This window comes from Mandrillus leucophaeus, unplaced genomic scaffold (assembly GCF_000951045.1).
Source record: "Mandrillus leucophaeus isolate KB7577 unplaced genomic scaffold, Mleu.le_1.0 Scaffold207, whole genome shotgun sequence".
Taxonomy (NCBI): domain Eukaryota; kingdom Metazoa; phylum Chordata; class Mammalia; order Primates; family Cercopithecidae; genus Mandrillus; species Mandrillus leucophaeus.
The window spans coordinates 920,645-933,815 of NW_012102110.1; the positions used below are offsets into that span (position 1 = coordinate 920,645).

Sequence of the window (13,171 nt, forward strand, 5' to 3'; positions counted from 1 at the left end):
CCTGCCTCAGCCTCCTGAGCAGCTGGGACCACAGGCGCTTGCCACCATGCCAGGCCAATTTTTTTGTATTTTTAGTAGAGACGGAGTTTCACCATGTTCTCGATCTCCTGACCTTGTGATCCACTCACCTCGGCCTCCCAAAGTGCTGGGATTACAGGCGTGAGCCACTGTGCCCGGCCAATTCCATCACTTAATTTTCAATTTTACTTCATTTTATTTTAGGTTTGCCTGCATAAAACCTGGTTTTATTGTTCAATGTAAAACCTTCTATTTTTCTTATTTTAAAAATTGTGCTGAGGTGTAATGTATGCATTAAAATACATAAAGTAAGCTGATCTTATGTGTACAGCTTGATAATTGTTATATATTTATATATCTATACAACTACTGCTTAAGCAAGATATAGACTATGTTCAGAATCTTAAAATAGTCCCATGTGTTTCTTCACTATTTTGATGCCTATCACCATTAATTACTCCTGATTATCTTTGAAACAATGCATTTATATTATTTTTTGTATTTTTTGACTTTTAATTTATGTAGTTGAGATTTATTCAAATCATGGATGTAGCAGTAGTTTATTTTTTATTTACCATTAATGTGTAGTATGCCAGTATATGAAAATACTGCAATTTATTCACTTAGTCTCCTGTTGATCAAATTTTGTGTCTGGTTTCTTTCACCCATCATTTGTGTATGTCAAATGCATTCATTATATAAGAATAGCTTTAATTCATCTAAAAATTTTAATTGTTGCACAGTATTCCATTGTTTGAATACACCACAATGTATTTAGTCTTTCTTTTTTTGTAGAAATTTGGGTTGTTTTTACTATTTGGCAATTGTGAAAATTCTTGCACATGCCTTTTGGTGGATATAAATTTATTTCTTTTGGGAACATTCCTAGCAGTAAAATACTGGTTCAAAGTTTAAGCATCAGTAGATATTGCCAAGCAGTGTTCTAAAATGAATGTATCAATTCACATTTCCACCAATAATGTATGAGAGTTCCACTTGCTCTACATCCTTCCAAATGCTTAGTATTATTAGTCTTTTTATTTTGACCATTCTGGTGGATATGGAGTGGTATTGATTGTAGTTTTGCTTTGTGTTTCCCTCATGGGTACAGATTCTGATCATCTTGTAATATGCTTATTGGCATAGATATTCTCATTTGTTAAAAATTTGTTCAAGTCTTCTGTCCATTGTCAATCTAGTTTGTCTATCTTTTTTCTTTAGTAAGAATTATTTTTTTTTTGTATTTTGTATATGAATCTTTTGTTGCATACATTTGTTGTGAGTATATTCTGGTATGTGGTATGTGTTTTTACTATCATAAAGATAGTATACCTTTCGACAGAGGCTCATGATTTTAATGAAGCCCACTTTATCAAGTTTTTTAATGGTTTGTAATTCTTTGTGTCATAGATAAGAAACTTTTATTTATCCCAAAGTCCTGAAGATGGTTCCTTGTATTTTCTTCAGAACCTTTATTGCTGTACCTTTAATGTTTAGATTTATGATCCATTTTGATTTACATTTTGTGTATGGTGAGATATAAGGATCCTGTTCATTTTTCTCATATACAGATATCCAGTGGATATAGCACCATTTATTGAAAAGACCATTATTTCCCCCATTGAGTTACAATAGTGCCTTTTATTTATTCATTCATTTTTGGAAATTTGGTGATTATTTATGTGGAGTTTTTTCTTAGTGTGTATCACTGGTCCATATTTCTATCCATGCATCATTGCTGTATCTTTATAGTAAAGTTTGGCATTTTTGTTTTTCTTCCTAAGTATTTTCTTTAATTTTCAAGGATGTCTACATTTTAACATAAGTTTTAGAATTAGCTGTCAATTTTCGCAAAAATATCTGCCAGAATATTATTTGGGATTGCATTGGCTTTATGGCTGTAGTTGGAAAGGATTAAATTTTTAATAATACTGAGTCATCTCATTTATGTAATAGTATGTCTATTTATTTATTACTTTTTCACTTCTCTCAGCAATCATGTAGAAGCCTTGCATATCTTTTCTTAGATTATTCTTAAGTATTTGATGTTTTTTATGCTATTGTAAATAATAGCTGTTGTGAAAGTTTCACTTTTCAATTTGTTGCTAGTAGATAAAACCATTAATTTTTATGTGAGCTTTGTATCCAGCAACACTGCTAAATTTTGTAATGCTTTGAATGTAGATTATTTTGGATTTGCTATGTACATAATCATGACTTCTATGCTTAATAACAGTTTTACTTCTCACTTTCCAATATTTATGACTTTTGTTTCTTTTTGTTCCTTATTGCATTAGCTGGGTCCTTAAGAATAATGTTGCATAAAAGTGCTAATAGAAGATATCTTTTTATTCTTCCCAACCTCACCTAAAAGAAAAACTGCTCAATATTTTACCAGTAAGCACGATGTTAGCTAAGATTTTTTGTAGATTAAGAAAATTTCCATCTATAAATAGTTTGTGGAGAGTTTTTTAAAGTCACAAACATACGTTAACATTTACAAAATGATTTTTCTGCATCACCTGAGATCAACATCTCAATAATTAGCATTGCTATGCTAGTGCAACACATTTTATAGGTTAATACTCAGATGATAAAATAAATTTTTGTTTTCAGAAAAACCTACTTGGTCATTTGAAAATATTTTTAGTCATTGCCAGATTAGATTCACAATTTTTTTCTGATATTTTTAACTTGCTAAAATATAATTTTCATCAATGTTTGTGAGACCTTATATTATAATTTTTCCCTCTTATAATGTCTATCTCAGGTTTGATATCAAGGTTATTCTAACTCAAGATTATGAAATGAGTTCAGAAGTGTTTCTGTTTCTTCTATTTTCTTAAATAATTTCTGTGCAATTGGTATTATTTTATTTTCTTTAAATGTTCAGAAGAATTCAACAGTGAAACCATCTGAGCCAGTTTTCTTTGTAAGAAGCTTTTTAATGACAAATTCAACAGATATAAGGATTTCAATTTTTCTTTTTCTTTTCATGTCAGATTGGTAAGTATTGTTTTTCAAGGAATTTGTCCTTTTTTCTAAGTCAACAGTTTGAGGGGTATTATTCATAATAACCTGTTTAAATATTTTTTACTATGTTTAGATTCTATAGTGTTATTTTATTTTTATTCCTAATATTGACAATTTATGTTTTCTCTTTTTGGGGATAATCTTGCCAGGGATTTATTAATTTTCTTAATCCTCTGAAATAACAAACATTATCATGTTATGTACTGTTCATTTAATTTATATTTCAATGATTTCAGCTTATATTTTTATTATTTTCTTTTTTCTTCATTTTTGTGTTTATTTTATTGTTCATCTAGGTTGTTTTTTAAAAAAAATATTTTAGATTCAGCAGTACATGTGCATGTTTGTTATAGAGGTAAATTGCATGTCACAGGGATTTGGTAGACAGATTATTTCTTTTACTCATGGCAGAGGGTGAAGCAGGAGCAAGCCTCCCACATGGTGGGAGCAGGAGCAAGAGAGAGAAGGAGGTTCCACACACTTTTAAACAGCCAGATCTCCTTAGAACTTACTCACGATTGCAAGGACAGCACCAGGGAGATGGTGCTCAATCATTCATAAGAAATCTACCCTCATGGTCCTGGACCCCACTTCCAATACTGGGGATTGCAATTCAACATGAGATTTGTGTGGGGACAGATATACAAACTATAGTAGATTTTTCTCCATCCCTTTACTTTGAGCCTATGGGTGTCATTGCTTATGAAATGGATGAAGACAGCATACAGTTGGGTCTTGCTTCTTTATCCAAGATGCATGCCGCTCTGTGCCTTTTAATTGGAGCATTTAGTCCACTTACGTTCAAGGTTAACATTGATACGTACAGATTTGGTCCTGTTGTCAATGAGCTATTAGATGATTATTATGCAGACTTGATTGTATTGTTGCTTTATAGTATCAATGGTCTATGTACTTAAGTGTGTTTTGTGGTAACCATTAACAGTATCTCCTTTCCATAATTAACACTCCCTAAAGGATCTCTTGTAAGAGAAGTCTGGTGGTAACAAAATCCCCTGGCATTTACTTCTCTGAAAAAGATCTCATTTCTCATTCACTTATGAAGCTTAATTTGGCTAGATATGAAATTCTTGGTTGGAATTTGTTTTCTTTTCTTTAAGAACGCTGAATATAAGGCCAGGCACGGTGGCTCACTCCTGTAATCCCAGCACTTTGGGGGGCTGAGGCAGGTGGATCACCTGAGGTCAGGAGTTTGAGACAAGCCTGGCCAACATGGTGAAGCCCCATCTCTACTAAAAATCTAAAACTTAGCTGGGCATGATTGCACATACTTGTAATCCCAGCTACTCATAAGGCTAAGGCAGGAGAATCACTTGAACCTGGGAGGTGGAAATTGCACTCCAGCCTGGGCAACAGAGCAAGGTTCTGTCTCAAAAAAAAAAAAAAAAAAGAATGCTGTATGCAGGCCTCCAATCTCTTCTGGATTGTAGGGTTTCTGCTGAAGTGTCCACTGTTAGCTTGATAAGGTTTCCTTTGTAGGTGACCTATCCCTTGTCTCTAGCTGCCTTTAACATTTTTTCTTTCATTTCATCCTTTGAGAATCTAATGACTATGTGTCTTTGGGATGGTGGTCTTGTATAGTATCTTACAGGGACTCTCTGCATTTCGTGAATTTGAATGTTAGCCTCTCTAGCAAGGTTGGAGAAATTTTCATGAAGGATATCCTCAAATGCTTTCTAAGTTGCTTGTTTTCTCGCCCTCTCTTTCAGGGATTCCAGTGAGTCATAGATTTGGTCTGTTTACATAATCCCGTGTTTCTAGAAGGTTTTGTTCTTTTATTTTTGTTCTTTTTTCTTTATTTTTTTTCTGACTGTGTTCATTGATCTTCAAGCTCCGAGATTCTTTCCTTAGCTTGGTCTATTATGCTGTTAATACTTGCAATTGTATTATGAAATTCTTGAAGTGAGTTTTCAGCTCTGTCCAAACAGTTTTGTTCTTTCTTAAAATGACCATTTTGTCTTTCAGCTCCTGTATCATTTTATTGTATTTCTTAGATTTCTTAGATTGGGTTTTGACTTTCTTCTGAATCTCAATGATTTTTGTTTCTTCCACATTCTGAATTCTAGGTCTGTCATTTTTACCTATTTTAGCTTGGTTAAGAACCATTGCTGGGAAACTAATGTGGTTCTTTGGAGGAAAGAAGGCACACTGCTTTTTGAGTTGCCAGAATTCTTGTGCTGGTCTTTTCTTATCTGTGTGGGTTGATATTGCTTCAGTCTTTGAAGCTGCTGTTCTTTGGGTGAGGTTTTTTGCTTTAATCTTCTTTGATGCCCTTGGGAATTTGATTGTGGGATAAGATGGGTTCAGTTGACTGGCTTCATTTCTAAAAGATTTTAGGGGCCCAAAACTCAGCTCAGTATTCCAGACTGTGTCCTCTAACTGGGGGACTGGTACCAGCCCCAGCTTTGTTCTCTGATGTTAGGATCCTGCTGCACTGGAGGGGCCAAGGTGCTCCTGGTCCACTGGTCATAACACTCCAATGGGGGAGTGTGGGTCAAAGTACCTCTTCAAGGTGGGGCAGTGGGATCCATGCTCACTTGCATGTTCTAGCCAGCTGCAGCAGCGCATCAGCTGGGTAGAGTGCTGGCAGGGGAGCGGTTGCTGTCATCTGTGCTAGCACTACCTACTACCAGCAGCGGTCGCAGCAGTAGAGGCGTGGCACTCATAAAAACAGGATTGCCAGTGCCCATGAGCACATCCATCCTGCAGGAGTGACCTGGTGGGGTGTCAGCGAGGAGGCGGATGGGAGGTGTGGCCTGGCATCATGGGGTGGGGTGTTAGCAGGGATGGGGTAGTGGGGTGCACTTATGTGTTGGTGGGGGAAGGCTGGCTCTCTGCTGGAATTCTTCTATAGTTAAATGCAGGCAGCCCAAGAAGGAGCTATGATTAAAGCACTGGGAAGCACCCCAGCTGGGCATCCGTGGTTGCACTGCCAGCGGGTGTAGCCAGGCTGGGGCCCCAGGTGAGGCCAGCAGACAGGGGTACGCAGATCAGACTGTCTTCATCCCACAGGCAAGACCACCCTGCTTTGTCCAGGTCCAAAGTCACCCTAAAGCTAAAGTCTCCTAGAGGAACATAGTTGAGCTTTGGGAGATGGGTGCTCCAGCCATGCTCCACTATGCCTAACCCTCTGAGCTCCACATGTGCTTGAGTCCTGCCCCACCACCTCTGTATATGAGTTTCTTCATGAGTTTCTCCTAGAAAAACTTTGTATATTAGTTTCTCCTTTTGATTCTGTTAATTTTTACCTTACATATTTTGAAATTATGTTATTAGGTGCATTTGAATTTAAGATTTTAATATCTTCCTGTAGAATTGACATTTATATTATTATTATTTCTTTCTCTTTATGTCTAATAGTTCCACGATATCTAATTTGTCTAATGTAGCCACTCCAGTTGCCTTTTGTCTCTTGTAAATAAAATAAAGAGGTTTTGTCTGGTATTTTATTTTTTGTTTTAATTGGAGTGCTTACATATAATAAAGCATGAATATATTGGGTTTTAATTTACTATCTGGTATGCTTTTGATTTGTTTTATATCCTTCTTGTTTCTTTACTCTTGATTTCCTTCTTTCTTTTGGTTTTACTCATTTTTTATTTTTTTGTACATTAATTATTTAGATACCCATTTTTGAATTATCCTTTTTAATTTTAATGCATATCCTTGTCTTATTGCTTTCTACCTGAAGAAGGCAAAGATCTTATAACAGTTTAGCCCCATTTTCTGACCCTTGTGTTATTATGTATTTTACTTGAATATTTTATAAACTCCACAAGATATTACTATTACTAATGTTTTAGTCAATATTTTTATGTTTATCCACATATTCATGATTCCTAGGGTTTTCATTTCTTCCGGTATTTGCATGGTTCCATCTTTGTTTATTCCCATTTAGCCTGAGGAACTTCCTTGCATGTGTCTCATAGTGTGGGATTGCTGGCAACAAATTCTCTCAGTTTTTGTTTGTCTGAATGCAGGTTTATTTCACTTTCATTTTTGATGGGTATTTTCACTGGTATTGAAGTTTATTTCAGCATTTTAAAGATAACATTCCAGTTTTCCTGACTTCTGTCATTTCTATTGAGCAATCAAACATAAGCCTATTGTTGACTCAGAGTAACTTCTTTCTCTAGTAGATATGGACAGAAGAGAGAAAATGTTCATGGAAAAGTAAAAGGCAATGTTCTTTATTATTCCCAATTACTTTTCTTCTCTAAAATATTTTATTTAGATTCTCTTGTTATTGTAAAGTTTATTTTATTAAGAGAATCTTTCTCCTGTAGAAAAATACTTCAGAGAAAATGCCTAGTATTTACAAGTAATCTGTGACCATCAATACTTCCAAGGAGATGATGTGCTTCAGTGACTTCCGTGTCCCTGATAATTTTCCCAAGTACATGCACAGCTCCAAACTCAGGACTGCTTCAGGATGCATGCCACACACTTTGGCCTCCTCGATTACATTGGTTTTAAGGTAAAATCTAAGTGAATCATTGCATAGTCAATGTGTGTGTGTGTGTGTGTCTGCGTGTGCATGTATGTGTGCAGACACACTCAATTGTACACACATGAGCTATATTTGGCATCTTCTGGTATGATCAGAGAAAGAGATCATCAGCGAGCTTCCACCCTAGAAAATCACCCCTTATAAAGAAGTAATGTTTTGAATATTTCACTTGAATATAAGGTTGAAGAATTTTGCCCAACAGAACCTATTCTAATAAGACTTTGGTGTGGCATTGTAAGGGTCCTTTCTGTCAGCCTTAAATTCAACTGTTGAAGGACTTAGAATAGTGGCAGTAGTAATTGAGCCATATTATAATGTGTGTATGTAGAATAAGAATGAAGGGAAGGTCATATAAGCAACACAAGGAAGACGTTTTTTCAGATCCATGTAGTTCCCATAATCTACCACCATGACCCCCAACTCACACTTAAAAATCCATCTCTATAGTCATGGTAGAATATTAATTCCTATCTGAAACTCAAAAGCCAAGTGCAGGGAAACTGAATAAGTTTGTGCTAAAATATGAAAAATATAAGGAATATTAGTCTCTTGCATGTGGAAGTCATCCTGGAAGGATATTTCTCTTGCAGCTTTAGTCACTCCTCTGTTTTTTCACTGTTAAGTATTAACTATTTCTATTTCTATGGAAAATTGGATTTTTAAATAAAATACCTGTAATATCTTGAAAATGCACACACGGCAAAGGCAGTCACTGTGGGAGTGGGAACTAAAGTGAGAGCAAATGCCTCTGATGAAGATAGAAGAGTCTCAGATAAGTTGTATTACTCAGACTCATGGGGTTTGGGGGAGGAGGGATTAAAACTGAGAACTGTGATAGTGTATCACCTATGTTTTGCCCTTGTTCTCAGACCAAAGTGCAAAGTGTGAGGAAGCACCCAGATTTTTCTGTCAATGGACAATGAGATGTTGTTGTGGAGACTGAAGAGAAGCAAGAGACTTTGGTCTTTGATGGGGTCTTAGTCTGCAGTGTACACCACACAGATCCCTACTTACCACTTCAGTCCTTCCCAGGTATGTTACTAAGAATCTGTTTGGTAAAAGAGTACTTTCCAGATATCCCACAGAGCAAAATGATTGAGCACGAACTTTATTACTAGTGTCTGGTCACATTCAATAACAAACAACTAAATACCCAATATTTATGTTAACAGGACAATACTAGACGACAAAAATAGGCAAACACACATCTGTTTTTTACTTTCTATAGTTTTAAATAGCTTCTAATTAATGATAACAATTAGCCCTGGCCCACTTTCAACTGGTTTTAGTTTTGTGTCCATTCATCTGATCTCACTTCCTTTCAGAGAAAGTGGAATTACTAAAAATAAGGGGCAAATGGCAAGCAAAGCAAGCAAAAAGCTGGCAAATCCACAAACTTAAAAATTTTAGAGTATGGGACAAAATTTTAAATAACATTCATTTATCACTGGTTTTCATTGCTTGATAAAAACACACTAGCAGCTTACTGTTTGGTAAATTCCTTTGAATTCCATTTGGTATAATGGTGCCCATCTCAAATGAGACTATTACTTGAAAATAAAACAAAACAAAAAAGCTTCTCTATCCCCTCTAACTAAAGCCTCTCCCTTTACTTCTGATCCTTTTCCCCTCCCTTTACATCAATTGCTATCAGAAGTCAATCAAGAAATACTCGATATCTCAGTGCCTTTCCATGATATCTAACAAGCCATCATAAGAAATTATTTGGTGGTTGAGGCAAACTGAAAATAGAAGAGTCCTAGATGAAAATCAAAGGACTTAAACTTGAATTTCGGTTGTCCAACTGACTAGCTGAGTCATGTATGACAAATACCTGACCTTTCTGTGTTTGCACACCAACACAAACATTTGTAAAATAAAAATACCTGATTTTCTAAATGTTAAAATGCAATATAGTCTGGAAATTATTATATAATTATAACAAAATATATAAATTATATTAATAACTGTAATATACGTATCAGCTTCTTTTTGACTTGCTTCCTGGCTGAGAGACACACCCTACAGAGACACTTTTGGGACATATATATATTTTAATAAGTGTCAGGGGACAGAGATACAAACATGCCTAGAGCGAGACAATGTATGAGAATGCCAGACACAGATTACGGCTGTTCTGAAGCTCTCAGCAGAGCCAGGGACCACCTGAGGGCATTAGGCACTTGGAAGGAAGAGAAGATGTCAAGTTGATGAAGAAAGGCCCTATACTTCCTCAGAAAATAATGAAACAAAACAAAACAACAACCAGTTTCCAGCTTCATCATTTTGCCTAAGAATGCAGAGGACAATGTAATCATGAATAAATTAGATCATAGTGAAATTGTTGTGAAACTTTCAATTTGGAATAGGTCCAAGACAGATAGATCTACTATTTGCTAAATACTTTATATGGCCACTAGTCTATATTTAGCGTGTGTGGGTTGTAAGTCTGAGTTTACTCCCTGCTTTCCTAAGCTCTGTGAAATATAAAATTACATTTTTAGGACATAGGGTGATGTTCCATATAGCTAACCCAGACTCAAAGTCTTGCTCTTCCAGATGAACCAGAATATAACTTTCTATGTGTTGAGTTAGCAATGTGAAAAATACCCCTAATAATGAGAAATGTTCTTCCGTCACAGGCATTGAGAAGTTTGAAGGCTGTTATTTCCATAGTCGGGAATACAAAAGTCCTGAGGACTTTTCAGGGGAAAGAATCATAGTGATTGGCACTGGAAATTCTGGAGTGGATGTTGCGGCGGAGCTCAGTTGTGTAGCAAAACAGGTTTGTTTGTTTTGAACAACTTCACTAATGGAAACACAACTTTCACTAATGAAAATCTCTGCATTTATAGGTGCCATCCAGAATGTAGGTTTAGTCTGTGAAGGACCAGAGAAGAAAGTGAAATCTATGGACCCTGGCCTCAAGGTGTTTACATTCATGGGGAGCAGAGGATAAATGCAAAATAAATCCTTCATATTCACAGTGGAAAAATACATGTAAATAAATTACTATTAATTGAGCCAATTCAGTAAAATATTAGCATAGATTAAAGAAAATATTAGATAATTAATCTGACTTTTTTACTACCACAGCAGTGCTTTGGTCCTGAAACAGACTTCAAATAGTAGTAAAGACAAGAAATTGCAAATCTATCTGGAATCAGTAGATTTTGGTGGTAGAATTAAATAATAGAAAACAGAGAAGAGTTAATGATGATGATAAATATATAATTCTCTTTAACTAAAGTGTTATACTCTATCTATAATGATGAGGAAAGATAAAATATTAAATTTTGCTTTAGACATAGTTTATTTCATGCAAAACCAAGTTATCTAAGACTTTCATTTATGCTTGATTATTCAATATTATTTCTTCTCTTAAAAAATTAATAACACTCAGAGTTTATTAAAAAAATGAGATAACTTTCACATTCAGGATCATTGGCCACATTTAATAAAGCCTTAATTAATAAAGCACCCTACCTATAAGGATATTCAGATATCCTGATTTTCATTACTCATTTGTCTTTATTTGTTATCATTAATCATTAGTTTTTAGAAGAAATTACTAAGTGAATTACTAAAAGTTTAGTTTATTTTTAAAAATTTAATAAGCATTTAAAAAGGTAAATGTCTGGTCACTAGCGCCCATCTAATCTATCTTGTACTTTACAGATTTGACCAGGAGGAACTGAGATTCAACATCCTCAAGACTGCAAAAGCACCTATAATCAAACAACTTAATATATTTCCTAATTTTATCAGCATGCAGACAAGTTTACAAATACATTATAGAAAGATTTGAAGAGTGATTCTGGTTACGTTCAGTTAAGCAGGATGCTAATCCTGAACGATCTGATGTATTAAAGTTTTTAATGTTTGTATCTTTGTTTTGATGCATACAATATAGTGGAAGTCTATAGTAGTTAATATGATGATAATTCACTTCTAAATTTAAATCCTTATTTATATATGAAGCATAGCTATGTCTATGTCCAAGAAAGAATTTTAAAATAGTAAATCAGAAACTTGTAAACTAGTGAATACAATTTTCTATTTTTCATTCAGAAATTTGTTGTCATAGACACAGCCTTTAACTGGAAATCAGTAGACAGGTCTGGTCAAGCACAGCATAGCGACCACTGTGTAGTATTTTACTACCTAATCCTCAGTAGCCAACACTGTTAAATCTGCGCAATGAGTAGCATATGAATAAAAATAATATCACGTAAAATGTTCTCTCTCTCTCTCTCTCTCTCTCTCCTTCACTAGTTTGCTCTATCTCTGCCTCCCTCAGGTATTCTTCAGTACTAGACGTGGATCATGGATTTTATACCATGTTTGGGATAATGGGTATCCCATGGATAATTCACTTTTCACTCGGTTCAATAGTTTTCTCCAGAAAATATTAACCACAACACAAATAAATAACCAGTTAGAGAAAATAATGAACTCAAGATTTAATCATGCATACTATGGCCTGCAGCCTCAGCACAGGTGATCACCAAGGGGTCTTACTTTATGCAATTATGTGTATGTGTAAAAGGGAAGTTACCTTAAAGACAGTTCAGCTTCTGGCAATTAACATTTATTTCGGTCAATTAATCTCATACACTCGCTAATGTAAATCACTTATATTATGATGTACATAATATATATTATTGCACCTAAACCGGTCAGACAAGTGCCTGGAGAACAGCTTCAGGAATCTCCAAGGTGAGAATGGGAGAGTGGCAGATTTTGGAAAGAACTTGGTATGGACTTTGGTAAACGTCAAAGTCAGCCCTTCATGAAGAATGCCTGGCCCTAGCACTGCACAGATTAAGAAAAATATGAAGGAGTAGGTTGAGTCCTTCCTGAGGCCAGGAAAGGACTGAAAATGAGGGGACAGGAAGGCCTTCTCTATGTACATCAGCAAGAGAATGCATTACTGGTTTCTATATCTTGGACCCAAAGAAGCGGTCCTCTTCACCTTTTACCACCTGCAGAACAGCCACCACAAGGAGCATTCTGATAACCAGACATCAGCCCCAATGAGCCATCAAAAATCTACCATCCCATGTAAATGAATCGGTATCCAGAGAAAAGAGTCAGAAAATCAGAGCACATGCCTAGCTAGGGAAATGGAGGAGGAAAAAGAAGTCAACTTGCATTGGAATAGGAAGAGATCTTAAGGGGGATTCAACTGCCACAAGAAATATTATTCAGAGCTTAAGAATATCATTTGGCAACTAAAGACAAGACTAGATAAATGGAAGGAAAAATGGTTACTGGATAGATTAAGAGAAATTGGAATAGGTGGAGAAGACTTGATGCTTAAATAAATAACAGAATATTTTTTTTCAGATTGAAAAGAAACCAGGATGATTTATGATCCTGAATTTACCATCCTGAATTCCAGGGTGGATTATGGACACACACACACAAATATACCCATTCACATACATGTACTCTTATGTAGGATTCTTCAGTTTCCCCTACTTTTTTCTCTTTCCTGATCAAGATATATCAGCCAGCTGCATGTTTTCACTTGCAAGCCTAAATCCAAGCCTGGGCCTTGAACATTTTCAGGCACTGATAAAGGTATTT

The 13,171-nt window shown here is 35.4% G+C and overlaps 1 long non-coding RNA gene across 1 annotated transcript in view; it reads left to right on the plus strand.

The window, feature by feature from the left end:
- LOC105539564 overlaps nucleotides 1-11,808 on the plus strand; it is a 17,847-nt gene extending 6,039 nt beyond the window's left edge. The window contains exons 4-7 of the long non-coding RNA XR_001006066.1: nucleotides 7,356-7,546; nucleotides 8,449-8,611; nucleotides 10,222-10,364; nucleotides 11,258-11,808. This is a non-coding gene — a long non-coding RNA (uncharacterized LOC105539564). The remainder of the gene's footprint in view (nucleotides 1-7,355; nucleotides 7,547-8,448; nucleotides 8,612-10,221; nucleotides 10,365-11,257) is intronic.
- Nucleotides 11,809-13,171: the final 1,363 nt, after the last annotated feature.